At 31.9% G+C, this 18,542-nt stretch overlaps 1 long non-coding RNA gene across 3 annotated transcripts; it reads right to left on the reverse strand.

Annotated features, from left to right (window-relative positions):
• Nucleotides 1-3,232: 3,232 nt before the first annotated feature.
• LOC128290422 (uncharacterized) lies at nt 3,233-6,783 on the reverse strand. Of its 3 annotated transcripts, none has more exons than XR_008280261.1 (4): nt 6,589-6,783; nt 6,259-6,507; nt 5,541-5,598; nt 3,233-3,510 (listed from the first exon to the last, which is right to left on the reverse strand). It is a non-coding gene; the product is annotated as an uncharacterized LOC128290422 (long non-coding RNA). The 3 variants fall into 3 exon arrangements; XR_008280260.1 differs by lacking the exons at nt 6,259-6,507; nt 6,589-6,783 and adding exons at nt 5,836-5,956; nt 6,128-6,206; XR_008280262.1 differs by lacking the exons at nt 6,259-6,507; nt 6,589-6,783 and adding an exon at nt 6,128-6,168.
• Nucleotides 6,784-18,542: the final 11,759 nt, after the last annotated feature.

Here is an 18,542-nt window from a genome sequence, read left to right on the forward strand (position 1 = left end):
ATGAAGAATTGGAGAAAACTTTAGATCCCCCCAAATTTACTAAATTCCTGCTTCTTTTCTTCGTTTCGTTTTTTACTTTTACAAATTTCTTCCATTTTCTGGGCTCTATCAAATAACACCATAAATTCTCGAATCTCTAAAGCCCCTACTAGCATCTTAATCTCATCCCTCAATCCATTTTCAAAACGTACACACATGTCCTTTTCGGTAGGCACGATCTCACGAACATATTTACTAAACTGAACGAATTGTCTCTCATACTATGCTACTGACCTATTTCCTTGCTTCAACTTAAGAAATTCTTCTTCTTCCACTCTAAATAGCATTTGTTAATATACTTCTTTCGAAGTTCAGACTTAAAGAAGTCCCAATTGATTCTTTCTTTCTACACCACTGCCGTTATTGTAGACCACCATTGGAATGCTTCATCTTCCAACAATGATACCGTACACCACAAACAATCTCCAAGGGAGCATAATATTTTATCTAGTACCCTCTGAGTATGTTCTAACCAATACTTTGCCTTGATTGGGTCATCATTCACATTACCACAAAATTCAACAGCTTCACACTTTCTAACTTTATCAATGGACACTCTATGAATATGTTGCATACTCGAACCTTAAGGGTAAGAAGATTGAGGTTGCAGAACTACAGAGTTTACCTTTAAGTACGCATCATACATGTCATGCATCATATGGAGAAATGCATCAGGTGTGACATCCCTAGATCCTTGTGGTCCAGCTTCATCCATGTACTTTCTTTATTAGTAGGTAGAATAAAACTTTCTACCTCATCAGAAGCTACTCGATTGAATCTTGACGACATCTTGTTATCTATATAAGAACAATTCAAAATAATTAAAAGCTATCACACAATCATCGGTTAGTCAAGTGGAATGTATTTCTAGACTCTGTACATGCTAAGTTCAGTCTGAGAACTGACTAAACCATAGCTCTGATACCAATAAATGTAACACCTCTAACCCGTATCTTTCACTAGAATAGGGTTATGAAGCATACCAGAGTTTTCAAATCAAACGAACATAATTTCAAACATTACAAATCATATCTATAATCATATTAAATCCAATCCAAATCATACAAATTGTCCCCTATACGAGCCCTTGAGGCTTTAAAAACACGTTAGAAACAAGTCAAGACAAAATCGAAAACTAAGAGAATTTCTCAAGAAACAAGGAAAATTTTCAAAACTACAGAGGTTACATGACCGTGTGAGTAGGCCATTTAGGCATTCGAAATTGAGGCACACGGTCATGTCCCAACTCGTGTCCATGCCTGTGTAACTCACAAACTTGGGTCACAGGGCCAAGCTACACACCCGTGTGCCAGGCTGTGTACCTTTCTAAATAACCCCACATGCCTGTGTGCTAGGTCGTGTGCTAGGCTGTGTAACAGCCCAACTTGTAACCCTTTCAAAGCTACAGGGGGCACACGGACAATAAGAACATGTCGGACAATAAATCTTCCTTTGTATTGATATATTACTCACATGTAAAACTGAATGATAGTCACATGTTTATTACCACAGTTGCACATGTAATATTATTAACCTTAGTTTGGTTCGATCAATAATACTATAACTTAAGTTATATGCACACAAACTTTTATATTTTAAAACAAAATAATTTCAATAACAGAGGTCACTTTGGTAACTTATTATTTCAATTAAGTTCTTTTGGAAATATATAAATATAATCATATTCAAATTTAAAATTTCCATAACAGTCAAAGGTCAAAACTAATTATTTTATTGATTTATAGATTCCTAAATAAAACAAAATAATGTTGTCCTAATAATGCAATAACAAAAACCAAAAACTTTAATCTTTTGACTTTTTTTGTTCTAAAACCATATATGTCAAAGCCAAACATAAATAATGTATCGATTTAAGGCCAAATAATTAACAAGCACATGTATTCATAATTTTGGCAAAGAAAAAATTTCAAAGTAATTCACAATTATAGTGTATCAAAATCTAATAGAAAAACTTATCATTTATATATCATGTATATCAAAAATTATATTAATGATTAAATAGAGATTTGCATGAATACTTGAAAAATATTTTCAAGCCAATAAATCTCAAAAGAAAAATCATAATAGTTGGTATATCTTACAATTCATACAATAAATCATATCATCATAATATTAACACCTTAAACTCGACCTAGATGTCTAGACCAAGTCCAGAGAGTTACATTATTAAGAATACCACATTTATAACGCAGTAAAAATGAACCATTCAACATATAATATCAATCACCACAATTAACTAAGTATATATTCTTCCCAAACATCATAATGTCATAGAAAATCAAAATTACTAATAGTAGTATTTAAAGGAAAGATAAAAGCTTAACTAAGCTCCCACAGTGCCGACCCGTTCAAGTCTAAGAATCACTTGAAATCCAATCAATAACAAAATGAGTTGTGAATTCAGTGAGTAAAAGACGTTTGTTCAATTAGAACTCATTTATAAGATAATTTCTGAATCTTAAAATTCGGTTAGGTAACATAAGCAATATCAGTTCAGATACAGAATATATCAGTTATATACGTAGCAGCAAATTCAGTTTCACATACATAATATATTAGATTCAGATATAGATATTCCTACCCCCATCCACTACACATCATCTTTAGTCATCCCTACACACCGTTAAGGGCGTTCAATGCCCAACCAACCCTACACACCATAGAATGTCAGTCTGACACGATTGTAGAGAAGCGACTTAGCCGCTAGGTCGGAATACAACAAAGTGTCAGATTCAAATTTATGCGCACCGTGGCTTAGCCACTAATTCAGAGTAGATTACTTCATTCTTCACAATATCCCAACCTATACAAATGCAAGTACAAATATCCACAACATATGTTCAGTCATTTGAATTCATTTCACAATTAGATAATACAGTTCAGTGTCATAAATAGCTATCACAGTACACATACAGTTATGTTATTCATATATTAGTCACAGAGCATTAGAGAATCCTCGTACAATCAAATTCAGATCATTCATACATTGAGGAGGTCAATATTAGTGTTAGGTAAGACTCACGACCTCAAAAACAAGATTCAGACCATATGGCCTGGACATACGCCTATGTCTTCTGTCTGTGTAGTCCTAAAACATTAATAGTGAGTTACATGGCCTAGAAACACGCCCATGTCCTTGCCCATGTAATGCCCCCAAAACCCGACCTGGAAGTTCTGACTGAATCTTAAAGGTTACATTGATCACCGAAGAGATAAAAAATTATTTTTAGTTTAACAAGCTGAAAAACATTACAATGTTTAAGTTCTGTAAAAACTCTCAGTTATAAAAACCCGATATTACAAAAAACCTCAGTCCAAATAATGCTTATATGTATTTAATACAAAAGTTCGTACCACAGTTTTCAAAACAGTACTTAAACTAATTATTTAAAACACGTAACTCCGAGACCTCCGGTGTGCCGAGTTCAGCCTCAAAATTTAGTAATGTACCTGAAAGGGGAAATACTAAGGGGGTGAGCTACACAGGCTCAGTGTGAGTTCGAAAAATTGCTAACAACAGAGAACAGAAGTTCAGATAGCAATGCAAAAATGAAGCGTTTAGATAGAGATATACAGAATCAGAAAAATCAACACGGAACCAACGTCCTATTTGTACGTAACAATCAAACACACCATATGATGCAACCAGAACACTCAACTAGTAAACCTATCGACAGGTCGATACCCAACACTTATAGTCACAACAAATCAAATGTACAGGTATTAAAACGCAATGGTCTATGAGCAATTAGACTCGCGATCAAACAGACGGATAGAATGCGGAGTAAATGCATCAATATGAACCCACCCAACCAGCCAAACACCTCTCAGTCCCCCAATCATACCACAAAAGAGCTATTTAAGCTCATCCAACCAATACACCATGTAAGATCTCGAAAGGCTCATCCAACCTTACACACCATGTATGTAGACTAAGCCACTCAGATGATAATACGCAGCAAAGCTAACGTATATATAGTACAGTACATTGCAGTAAACTGATGTACAGATATATTACAATTTAACTACCAGATTAGATCAGTCTTCCTTCTCTTCATATCCTAGACCTGAAATGAAAATGTAAATACAACAATGCATATCAAACACGAATAGTCATACAGACACAGAAACTTGTAAATAGTCAGTCAAGTATAAAATTCCATGCGTTTACAATAATACACACTCTTTAGAATCAGACACACAGAATCCGAGTACAGAATCTGAATACTCTTACACACACAAACTCAATGTCAAATTTCATCACAATTACCGGACATGGTTTCATTTCACAGGGCACATTATAAACATGCACTATCAATACAAAAGTTTAATAGCACATTTATAGTTAACCACATGACCCTAAGTCGTATCAAAGTCCTTAATACTTATACAGAGGTCCCAACAACCATTGGACAACCCAAGAAACAGAATGAATAAGTTATCCTACAGAATAATAATTTGCGAAATAGGGCTACACGGTCGTGTGGGGCTTGACACGCCTATATAGAGAGGCACACGCTCGTGTGAAATAGGGTACACGCCTATGTAACCTAGGGACATGACCGTGTGATCAGGTTGTGTAATTCTCTGTTCGTTTGTGCTTAAATAGGGTACAGGGTAGACACAGCCGTGTGAGAGTCTTACACGCCATTGTGCTCATCAGACAAGACCGTGTGTCCAAAACACACACCCGTGTGAGATCCCTAAATCCCCAAACTAGCCACATAGCCGTCCGACCAAGTCGTGTGGCACCAAATCACATAAGCCCTAATTCCCAATTGGACACGCCCGTGTGCCTACGAGACACGACCATGTGGATATAGACTAAAATCCCTAAATCGGCCACAAGGTTGTGTGGCTAGGTTGTGGGGCACCAAAATTGGCCTGGAAACCCTAAATCCCAATTCAACACAAGCGTGTTGACCGCCCGTGTGGCTACCCATGTGGTCACAAAATCACCCCGAAATAGGCTACCAGGCGTGCCTTTATTGTCGTAACGTTCCCCAGTCCTTAATAACTTAAAAGTATATCAAAATCACACCTAATTTCAAGCCACCCCACGTTAATCGACCTCTCGAATGGTCTATTTTGTAACACCCCAAACCCGGCCTAGACGTTAGGCCTAATCTAGAGATGTCACAGAGAATGGGTTTACTTATGTAAAATCAATTTAGTTATTGAACTCACGCACTTCATATCCATTTTTGAAAACGTTGATTAATTAGTTTATTTGCCATAACTTATTTTTCAGCAGAAGTCTAACAAAACCGACACAATTTAAAAATCTAGCTCGTGTTCTTAGGAAAAACCTCTTTTTACATAAAAACTGTCAATTACATAAAATAATTTTATAAAGCATGCAAAATATAATCAAACCAAAAGTCAACAGTTTAAAACCATGAAGTCCAAAAATTAGAAACTCTCAAATGAAAACCAAAAATCAAGAATAAAACCATAAATTGCTAAGTTTAACTGTTTACGGGCATGTGGTCACCGCTAACTTTCTGCCGCACTGATCCACCTAAGTCTATGGATTACCTGACAAAATAGATAATAGATATGAGTTTACGAAAACTCAGTGTGTAACCCATCAGAATTAAGCATGCAAACATACAGAGTTAAATACCCAGTCAGTAACAGATACAGTTTCAAATTTAAATTCAGATCTAGATTCAGATTTAGATTATAGAAGCAGTTATGCATAAATCCTACCCCCATCCTCTATACACCATCTCTGACCATCCCATCACATCATGTGGGGTTTAAAACACTCACCCATTCCTACACACCATATTGTGTCATTAAGACACATATCATATTATATGCAGCCACGCTGGCAAAATATAGGCAATCAACGCCAAATAGAATACTTCCTCCTCATATACAAATCCCACCCCTGATAACAGATGCAAAAATTAGGTACAGATATAACCAATTTAACATGCATATATACAAATATCAGACATACGAATAGCATTACAGCCATGCATACATTCAGTATCCTACTCAGATAAGTCTATTAGAATATCATAGCATACAAATTAGGATTTAATTAGCCCTTATCGACCTTACAGTAGGCCCATAGTCGATCGAAGCAACCGTGTGACACTAGGGAGAATTTTTAAAAAATGGGCCCACATGCCCGTGTTGGCCCACACGGCTTGGCCTAAAATCCACACGGTCGTGTGCCCCACATACCTAACTTGGCCTAACCCGTGTGGCCCGCACGGCCATACTCACGTCACCACACAGTTGTGTGCTGCGCATGACTATGCCTTCGTTGACCACAAGGCTGTGTCTCGCATACGGCCATCTACACGGGCGACTACACGCCCATGTGGCATCGACAGTGCAATTTTTTGGCTTTCGCTAAAACTCAGTTTTTCGCATTTTGGGAACACATATGGTATCCGTTTGATGCAAAACCACTCCCAAGCCTTTCAAAACCTAAAGTCAGAGTATCCAAATAGTGATTTAGCATTTAAAAGAACTAACTCAACACGATAATTTGACAAAAACTCAACTTACCAATGACAAGAACCACCACAACCCCGTTCAAGTCCAAGAAACGAAACTCATTGCTCATCGCCTTCCCCTACACCAAAATAATCGTAGCAACATCAGATTTCACGATTACCCTCAACACGCTACCATGAAAGAAAAATAGGCTACCCTACCGATAACAAAACCTCAACCATTACAACCCCACTTACCTTAACCGAGCAAGGAACCACAAAATACCAAAAATAACAGTGGAAACTAACAGTGATGAGTGGAATTAAGGAAGAGGAATGAGTCGAAATTTTTCCAAGAAAGGAGAAAGAGACGTCCAAAAGAAAACAAATGAAAAGATTTTTGGGAATAAAAATAAAAATAAAACGGATATGATAACATATCCCTAATTTTCCTCCCACTAACACATAACTTCCTCAGACTTCCAGCTCAATCGAAACTCTCTTAGGCAATCAAGAAAAAGTATAATACCCTTGCTAACGCAGGGATTTGAAAACAAGACCTTCAACACACCAACTCTCTTACCACTCGAACCACCAGGCTCATTTTGATATGAATTAACAGACAATTTACTTTAAGCCCATTCATCAGGGGTAATGCTTAGATCAAAAATAACAAAATTTTGGCAGAAGGGAGACTTGAACCCAAGACCTCTCACACACCCAAAATACTTAACCACTGAACCAGATACACAGTTATGTTAAATATTTACAGAAATAGAGATACATTATTCAGGGTGTTACATATTTCACAAGCACACAAACAATTTCTAAAACCATAGAAACAAATTGAAAATTTCAATAATGGAGGAGAAGGTTTTTAGAACATACACTAAATTACAGAATGCCATCAAATCTAATCATCAATTCACAAATATTAAAAAAATTTTGAAACCCACACCTTAGACCGTGATTACAACACCCAAACCTTCGACGCCTCAAAACCACCAATTTTGGAACCCGACACCACTGTCGACGGAATTGAAAAGCAAAACAAAAGAATGGAGCAAAGCAGAGGGATAGAGTTCTCATGAAAAAGAAAGGAAAACCAAAAGAGAAAAAAAAACCCAACGTGATTTTTTTGGGAAGTTTTTCCAAAGTCTCCTCTTTTCTTTCTAAAAAAACAATACTAAAAATAAAAGTAAATAAAATAGGTATTTTAAACCTAAAAACAAAACAAAAAAAAATCATTTCCCCAAATCACATGTAGGAGGACTTGAACCTAGGTCCCAAAGGCACACTAACACACAATCTACCATTAGACTAGTAGGCCCATTCTGAAACTAAAACACAAAAACACGCATAACTAGTTGAGTTATGCATTGACCTTGTAGCACCCCAAACCCGGCCCAGAAGTTATAGCCGGATCGGGCATGCCACATCAAAAACGTAAAAAAAAAAAATTTTCCATTCTAAGTCCAGAAAATCGTACTTGATGTTCAAAAGATTAATTCATTAAGGGTTAAAGTGAATGGAAGTCATGCACCGGTAGGAAACCGGAAAAGAGGTGGTGAGTCCATCTGACCGCTAAGTACCAAGCTCCTTCGGATCCAATCCTAGACATGCATACCGCCATTGCCACACCTTAATGTCATGGATATTTCTAGGAAAACCGATTTGATTAAGTCATTTTAGGAAAAGTGATTAATTTTGGAAAAATACTTTCATTCGGAAGCTTTGCTTGTTGTCGTGTTATTTTGAAATCAACTGTTGTTTTTGAAAACGCTACCTAAAGCTATCCAGTTTCAACAGTTAAATATAAGTATTACCTATCTTAGTAATACATATTAAAACCATTAAAAATAATTAAGCGGCCTTATTACATTTAAAAGCCCAAAAACTTCAAACGTAAATAAAAGGATGTCCAGTTCACGGAAGAAAATCAAACTTTGAGCGGGTGGCCACTCAATTCCTCACAACTCCAAGCCCACTATGGTTGGGGATTTCTGCGTGGATGAAAATAAAAGGGGTGAGTTTGGGGAAACTCGAGTGTGTAAGGAAAACCCATTCAAAGTCCAAGTCACTCAAGCCCATTGGGCCTAAGCCCATTCAGTAACAGTGGTATTGGGCGAGCCCTTTTGATTACAATAAACCGGGCCTTAACCCTTATTCAGATAACAGTATGGCCCATAGGCCCATTTCAAAATACATGCAACATCAAGAAACATATGCAAGCCCATTTGGGAGACTACTCAGCCCACCAACCACTACACTCCACCCGTACCAGCCATACACTCCATGTGGGGATAGCTCAACCCACCCAAATTTAACACTCCACGATTCTTGACCTTGCTTTCAGCGATTATCGATAAATTGAGGCAAAGCCTCCAAGACGTGGACAAGCCACTTTCAGACTTCCTCCGTCAATATCCCAAATCCATGCATCGATAATAACAACATGGCATGCGATAAATAACAACAATCAAACATGCATTTAGGTCAATTTAACCCTAGGGGTATTTCGGTAATTTATCTACTAGGGTAAAAGCGTAAATTTTCCACTTTTAAAGGTATTTCAGTAATTTATCTATTTTAGGGTTTTTCATGCATATTCCTACTTTTCACGTACTAACGAGAATCACGTCGAGGGTTCTTACGAATTGGGCCGTTGGCCCATCATTCCAATTTTGGCCTATTAAGCCCAAAAATATCGAGGGCATAGAAATCATGCACTTTGCGGTCCAAACATTGCAGCTTACCAAAAACATTAATCGATTTACCTCACGAGCATTCTTTTCACTAAATCTACAAAATACCGCTTTTCGGCATTTCGCTTTTCGCTTTTGCCGATCTAGACTAAGAAAGAGGGTGTTAGTTACACACTGCTTCCGACGATATCTTGACGAGATCCACACACGAACTGCCTACAATTGGATTACTAACACGTTAATCTAACTATTCAAATACGAACTACGATTAACCCCTTACAATATTCAGTCAACCACACTTACATATCATAGTAAGCTTATAAGAAATCAATAAGCAACTCATTAACAAATTTTTGTCAATGTTTACCACATAATCATAATTTCACTGCAAGCTGTCTTCTTGAGCAACAGTCACTAAATCATTTATAACTGGAGCTACGAAACTCCAAATCAAGTTCCGTTAATTTTCCTTGAAAATAGACTCATATATCTTCTATCCATAAAATTTTCAGAATTTTGGTTTGGCCAATCAATACCAGATTTTTCTCAAAGTTTCGCATGTTTCACTATTTGACTAATCTGACCACTCTTCATTACGAATCAAATTTCTCATTGTACAGAATTCAAAATATGTTCTCGTTTATTTCATTTAAAACTAGACTCAACAAGCTTTAATTTCATAATTTATTAAGCTTCTAATTCATCTCCCACAATTTATGGTGATTTTCCAAAGTCACGTTACTGCTGCTGTCCCAAGCAGATTTATTACCAAATCACTCTTTCATACACCTATCTTGCATGCATGTTATTTAAACATGTATATCACCAATCAATCATCACATATCTATGATTTTACTTAAGCATAATCTCCATTTCATCATTTTAAAGCACAACATGTTAGCCGATTTTTCCCTTTAGCATCTAAGGCACATGCATGTTCATTTGTTTGGCTCAACTTCACCTATCTTCCATTTTTCATCAAAAGAACATGAAACAACAACCATTTCCTTCATTTTAATTCATGACTAAATGCTCACAACACAACTAAAAATCAAAATATACTTCAAGAGTTAAGGTAGAATCAAGAAGAACTCATGAACCTCAAAATAGAAGCAAGGTACCAAGAACTTACCTTCAATTTTCCTCCTCCTAATGACCGAATACTCAAGAGCTTTCTCCTCCTTTCTCTTCTCTAACTTTCAGCTATGATGAACAAAGATGGACAAAACTTTGTTCTTTTCACCCCTTTTCTTTTAATAAAACTTCATATTTCATCCATTTAATTCTTTAATACAAAAGACATGATATTCTTATCATGAAACATTTACCTAACCCATTATCATGAAACATTTACCTAACCCATTATCATGGAACATTTACCTAACCTATTATCATGGAACATTTACCTAACCTATTATCATGAAACATTTACCTAACCTATTATCAATTTGTATCAATTTGTACCATAAATTATGGATATCAAGTGTACATTTTGTCTACAACAACATGATGGTTGGCCACTTCATGTAAAATGGGAGGTTTGTCATGCAAATCCTCCTATTTTGCACTCCTATTTATTTGGCCATTTCAATTTAGCCTATAGCATTTTCAAACATTTTCACGTAGGTCCTATTTCATAATTTCACCCCTTTTTTCTTATGGAACAAAAATTAACTAAAATTGTCGGGTTCTATCTTAAGCTTAGGCTTTCTAGAGGCCCACTAACATAATTAAACCTATGCCAACATTCACAGGATTCCCGAAAATTGGGGCGTTACAGACCCTAATAAAAAATCTCTAAACTTCTAACCTTAAAAATTGGGATGTTATAGCTCGTGTGGCTCACACGGCCTAGGCACATGCCTATGTCCCTGGCCCTATGGTCTTAAAATATAAACATTGAGTTACATGGCCTAGACACACGCCCGTGTTCGTTTCCCATGTGAACCTTGCACTAACATGGCCACACATGACCTGGACACACGCCCGTATGCCTTGCCCATGTGGCTCAAATTCAATGAACAGTGAGTTACATAGCCACCCACATGGCCCGGCACACGGTTGTGTGGCTCACATGGCCTGGGCACACGTCCATATCCTTGGTCATTTAGCATCAACAGCCACATTTTTCGGTGAGCAAAATTCACATAAAATGAGGTTTTCGATATGCACCTGAAGAGATTTTGAAGCAATAAGAGTGTAGAGAGTCTCTGAAGCCGAAAAATCAACTGAAATTACTCAAATTATCCTGTCGAGACTCGTTACTTCCAACTCCTACTCTTGACCCATGTAGCAGATCAGAATGAGAAGTTCAACAATCGACAAAGGTACGCTCAAATGATGTAAAAAAACGAAAACGAAACGGGAAAAAAGAAAAAAGAAAAAAAAAGAAAGAAAATGGAAAGAAGAAGAGGAAGAAAACAAAAAGAATGTTTAAAAATCCTTTGTCTTAACCATCAGCGTATTTTTGACAATAACAACAAGCAAAATATTTCCTAACACATACGATGAGACTCGAACTTGAAATTGAGATTAGACAGAATACATATGCTTAACTGTTGAACCAGTAGACTCATTCTTGATATAAATTTACACAGAATGACACTTAACTATGTAATGCATGGATAGGTGTTATTTTAAAAATAATAAAAATTTTAATAATGCAACTCAAACTCTAAACCTTAAACACAATAGTAGAACACAGAGCCACCGATACAAAAATTAATTACTGCAGATTCTCACAATCAAATTCTCAAAATTTCAGGGCATTACAATAATTTAACCAAATATTTAGAACCATGAGATGCCAAATTCTATACTATAGAACCAAATTTAAAACAAATTATTTAAATATATATTATGATTACCATGAGATTACTTCAAAACATCCAAAAACTAAATAAATATTCATAACATAAAATTAACAATTTCAATAAATATCCTTTAAATCAAATTGGCAAAAATCATAATTTAACTAAATATTTGAAATCATCTGCCAAAATCAAATACTTATAGAAAAATAACACGATTTCATCCTAAAAAAAACTTATAGAAATTTAGTCTTTCAAATTCAAGCAATGACTGGTTGAATCCAAGTATATAGTAACGACTAAAAGGAAATCTCAACCAAATTGGTGCAACACTTAATACATGCTTTCAATTATCTTAGGCATTTCATGCTTTTAATTCCTCTGCTCAATAAGAGACCAAACGAAATAATTGTTCTTTAATATATATATATATATTAAATATTTCAATCCTATATAATAATCTACCAAGACTCATATAATAACATTATAGATGTAACCATTGGACATATTTATCGTATATGGAATTCAATCGTTAATATAATTGAAGCATATGTAATATTATCGTAAGTTTTGTAAACATAAAATCAAATTTGAAATTCAAATTCATACATGTCTAATATATGAAATACAAAACCAAATTAAAATCGAACAAGATTTGGCTGAAGGACAAATCAAATTTCAGAGTGAAAATCACATTATTTGGCTATCAAAACGAAGGGAATAAAATATATAAACCTTCAAACCCTAAAATCTTTAATATATTCTAAAACAATAACCTCAATCTCTTAAAAAATTTCAACCACATAGTCGTAATAACTTCAAATTAATCCATTCATAAAAGTAGAATATTATTATAAAATAGGCCTACGGATATAGAAGCATAGTATATGGAGTAACGGATATATAAAAAAACTATATATATATACAGAAAATCGATTTTAAAATAAATCCTTAATCTTTAATAGCGATTGAAAGAGAACTACCCAAAATATAATAATGCATTTAATCTAAATCATAAAAGCCTAAAACTTTAATTTAAAGAATCAAAATTTAAAAATTTATCAAGAATCTTAAAGATTCAACATAATTCATAATTGAAATATCAAATTCCTAAAATTTAAAAAACAAATTAATCCAAAAATAATAAAGAATCAATTTGTTTTCAATGATTCAACATGACGATGCTCGAATGCCACTTGTTAGAATCGTTTAACAAAATCTGATATAAATTTAAAACTGTAAACTGGGATCTATCATGTTAAATCATCAAGAATAAATCAAGAACAAAACTAGATGCAGAAGCATACCTAAATTCATCAATTTCATAAAATCTATGGATCTTGGGGTTTTGATCTTACAAAATTGCACACAAGTAATATAGAGAAGGTGGATCTCTCTTTTCTAAAGATGAGATATTAGAAAAGTTATTTTCTGTGTAATTTGGGGACATAACCCTAATATATAACTTTGGCACATTAGTCCTAATTTCTAGTCAACCAATCATCAATTAGAAATTAGTTACTAGAGTATCTATACATATTTGACTTATACTTTATTTAATAATTAGAGCCCAATAAACCATAACCAAATTAGATCACTTTTAATTTGGACTAACCTATTATGATAGTAAATAATAATAACATGTAATTAAATTAAATTATATATATGATGTCCATATTTTCCAACAAGATTAGACTAGAAAGAAAAGCAAGAAGAGGAAGAATTTTAGAATTTTAAAAAGGATATAATATTACGTGGATCTGAGTCAAATATTAGGTGTGTCGAAATCATCTTTTTTTAAACGGGGATCGACTTTGGTTTTGAAAATGGAAACGAAAATTGGGAGTCGCCACCAATCTTTTTTGTTTAGGTGTGATTGGATCACCAAGAAGTTTGGTCATTTTAATAAAACATTTTAGTTTACTAAAACGACATTTTTAGTCTACGAAACTTGAAAGAACGGGTTCGGGAGTCGGTTACGTGCGAGGAAGGGTTAGCACCCTCGTCACGCCCAAAATTGGTACCTAATTGATTAATTAATGTCTTAATGTCGAAAGTTGAAAAATTTTTAAAATAAACTTTAAAATACGATCCCTTTTTATGAATGTTTGGATAACTCAAAGTGGGCATTAAGATTCTTTTGTTTCGAGGAAATAAAATATCACATCCAGCACGTAGGACATGACATTTCAAACCTTCGATGCCAAAATTATCTCATGATTTCCAAAACTCATGCATTGAAATTTTAAAAAAGATATTCGGTTATTCGGTCAAACGATAAATCAAAACCCAACATGTAGGGCACTATTTCTCGAAATTTCCAAACACGAAATATTGCCTTATTTGCAAAAAATCTTATCTCGAGGTAATAAGATGTCATATCCAGTAAGTTAGGGCACAACACATCAAATCTCAGAGAGTAAGCATTTTATTTAAAACTCGTATTGTGATTTAAAAAGAATATATCGTTATTTAGGTTAAACGAGAAAAATCGAAACCCAATAAGTTAGGGCACGATTTCTCGAATTTCCCAAACACGGAATGTTGCCTTTATTAGAGAATTTTCTTTTTATGAAATAATAGCAAATATGAAATTTAAAACGATGTGTATTTATTTTGTTTAGAACGGTAATTTGCGAATAAGATTATTATGTCAATAAATAATAAGAATGTGAATATACTAAAAACGGTTTGCAATAATCGCATCATTTGCATCTTTTAACTATTTAATATGAATGACCAAATAAGAAAATAACTGGCATAGGATAATGTCACAAAAATAATAAGAACAATGATAACAATGATGAAAAAATGAACGATTAAAATAAATAAACACAAAGGCAGAATAAAGGAAATAAGAAGAAATTGTCAAATATGATGAAAGAAATAATATGTGGAAATGCAAAACAAAGTAACCAATACGGAAAACATACATGAATAACATATTATACAAATTATTGAAAAATACAAACATGAAAATCAAAACATGCCCAATGATAATAATCTTACCACATACACTATTTAACGTTTCTAAGTAATGATTAAATAAAATCTATCTTAAGAAAAACTTTTAAAAGGTAATAAGCAATGTTAAAACAAATGAACTTGAAATAGATAATGTAAGACAAACAATCCAAAAGTATATGTATATAAACAAATGATACATGCAAAAATTTGAAATAAGTCATAAAAGGAATAAATACTACTTAAAATATAAAGTTTAACATATAAACAAATTTCAAACAAGTAAGAAATTTAGATTAGTGCTATACAAAAACAATTTAAACCAAAATTTACAAATATAATATAAATTATGCACACAAAAATAATAATGTATGCTCATATAGAAATTTTGAAGCAAATTATGTACATATTAGAAAATTTTAACATGAATGCTTAATATACAAAGGAATATATGTGTGGTAACAATCTATATAAGATAAAACTAATAGTCACACAAAATAATTTGAAATGAGGTTTACTAATCAACAACTAATCATATACATAAAATGAAATACTTAATACACATATAAAAATACTTATGGATGAGGGTATTATTAAAAACAAACAAAATACATAGTAAATAAGATATTTGAAAAGAATAAATTATATATATAAATAGATTTAAAAGATAATGTAAACATCATGAAATTAATAATGTACATAGAAAAACTGATTTTAATATAAACTATATATGTATATTACTTAATATATAAGTGTAATTAAATTTAATATCATACAAAAATTTAAAACAATATGATAATAAATAAGGTCTTAAAATAATAATAATAATAATAATAATAATAATAATAATAATAATAATATTTCTAAATTTTAAAAGTACATGAAAAGTAGCAAATAGATAGATAAAAAGGGAAGTAAAATGACAATAACAACAAAATAATAAATAAATAAGCTAATTTAAAAAGAGTGAGTAAATGAATAAATAAAAGCTAATACAAATTTGTTTTAAAAGAAAATAAATAAATGAATAAAATATAAAACAGTAGGTTAAATAGATCATTTTAAAAAAAAATAAACAAAAGGGATAAAATAAATAAAAAGAATCCAAATTTAAAAGAATAAGGATTTGATTGCAGCTAAAATGAAGTTTAGGGCTCAAAATTAAAATAAAATAAATGCAAGGATATAAAAGATTAAATTGGAATATAAGCATTGAGTGAAAAAAATGTTGATTTTTTAGATTTAGGAATAATTTTCCATTAATGATGGGTGTTTAAAATTTCAAAATTTGAAAATTTTAATGATGAAATTAAAAATTCTTGAAGTTGGGTGACCAAAATAGAATTTACTTAAAAGTTGGGAGACTATTAGGTGTGCAATTGAGCCGAGTCGAGCTTGAATACTTCCAAGCTCAACTCTATAAATTTGGAACTCAATACTCAACTCGAGATATAATCGAAGCACTTAAGCTCGATTAAGCTCAATCAATTTTGTTACTCAAACTCGAACCTGACTTAATAATTAAACATGTAAATTATTTAAAATTTAAATTAAAAGTTAATGGAGTTAAAGAGTTTGACGCTACTAACAAGCTGCACTGTATTCAAGATAAATTATTTTTTTAATAGAACTATATAGAATAACGTAACTAACATAAATATCAAGAAAATACTATTATTTTGAAAATTAGGGCTTTAAAAAATAACCTTTTTTTGGTGGAGTTGGCGCCATAGTTTTCAATGTTGTATTTTTTCTAAAAAAATATTAATTATTTATATATTTTCTTAAGATGAAAATTTATGCCCCAATCCTTGTAATCCTAAGAATTTTGAAATATTATTCCTTTATTTTTAATTCAAATCAGATGCCTATGTGAATAACCTTTCATTAAATTTAAATGTGTCATTCTAATTTAAAATTAAAATTTAATAAATAACATATATTTTAAATTTAATGAAAACTAATTATTAATAATGGTTTTATGGCACATATAGGTGAAAAAATTATTTATTAAAAATATATTAAGATTAATTAATGTTTTGGTTACAATAATAAAATTAATTATTTATTATGTATGGTGTTTTGGGGTTTAAACTTCATTATAATCAAAATTTTATTGATTTATCATATAAAAATAAAATAAATTTTAATTTTATACAAATTAAATAATTTGTATAAATAAATTGGATAAAATTAAATTTTGTTAAATAATTTTATAAAATTATTAAATAATAAATTTTAATTTAATTTGTATTTTAATAGTTTTATAAATAAGTTGGATTAAATCAATATACAAATTAAATTTTATTAAAATACTCTCTTATATACCAAATAAAATATTATTTTTAAAAATTTTAAATATAAAAATAGTAAAAAAGATTTAAAATATATATTCAAAATATTATAAAACAAATAATAAACAAAAAAAAGGACACAGACACTTAGAAACGAGTGACGCCAAATTATTTGGCTCCACTTGAAAGAGGAAAATTTTTTAAAGCCTCTCATTTTTTCAAAAATTGTTGCATTTCCCTGATATTTATACAGGTGATGTCATTTTAAATGACTCCACTAAAAAAATAATTTTTTATCCCGGTTGCTAATGTGGCATGTTGGTGCGCCAAACTCTTTGAATTCACCAACTTTTACTGTAGATTTTAGGTCATTTACGTGTTTAATAAAAAAATGGGTAATTTACATAATTAATAAAAAAATTAGGTTAGTTTTATAAAAAAACCAAAGAAATACCGAATGTTAAATGTGGAAAGCATAAAGAAAGGGGAAACTGCAACCTTAGTCCCTGAACCATATTGTGGATAAATTCCACTTTAAGTCATTGTAATTTTAAGTTTCTTTTATTTAAGTTTTTATCTGTTTGCATTTCAGTAAAGCGAGTTGAATGACATATGTGGATAGGTTGGATGAAAAGTAATCCTTGAAATCTCAAACTTTTGGGTATAAATTCTATCCATTTAAACTTTGCTATTTAATTTATGTTGCATTTAAAATTTAATGTTATTAAATGGGTATGCCTTTTCATAAAATAAATTAATTAAAATTGTTTTTGAAAAGAAAAATTGAACTTGACATAACTTATAAATCAATTTTCTTCATTTTCAATATAAAGCCCATTTTTTCATATTATTTGAAAATTATCGGAAATATTTTTGTTGTTAAATAAAATGTGATTTTCTCTAAACCTATAAATTTTCACGTCAACAAGTAACAATTAAATATTAAATTGAATTGTACTTTTTGAAAATTAAATAATATATGTTTAATAATGTATTAATTTTAAAAGTTGTGAGCTTGCCAACACTTTCCTTATGCATAACCAATTCTTGAATCCAAATTTTCTCTCAACTTTAACATAAACTCAAATTTACCTTTTGGAAAATTTTAAAATTTCATTTTAATAAACAATTTTATAGGTAACTCATCCTACCTAGCCAAAACAAATCAGTGATAACTTCTATTTTTAAATGTAGCCTCATGTTTTCTTAAACTCTAAATTTTCATATTTTTAATAAGTTTGTTAAACTAATTCA

Source organism: Gossypium arboreum, chromosome 3 (assembly GCF_025698485.1).
Source record: "Gossypium arboreum isolate Shixiya-1 chromosome 3, ASM2569848v2, whole genome shotgun sequence".
Taxonomy (NCBI): domain Eukaryota; kingdom Viridiplantae; phylum Streptophyta; class Magnoliopsida; order Malvales; family Malvaceae; genus Gossypium; species Gossypium arboreum.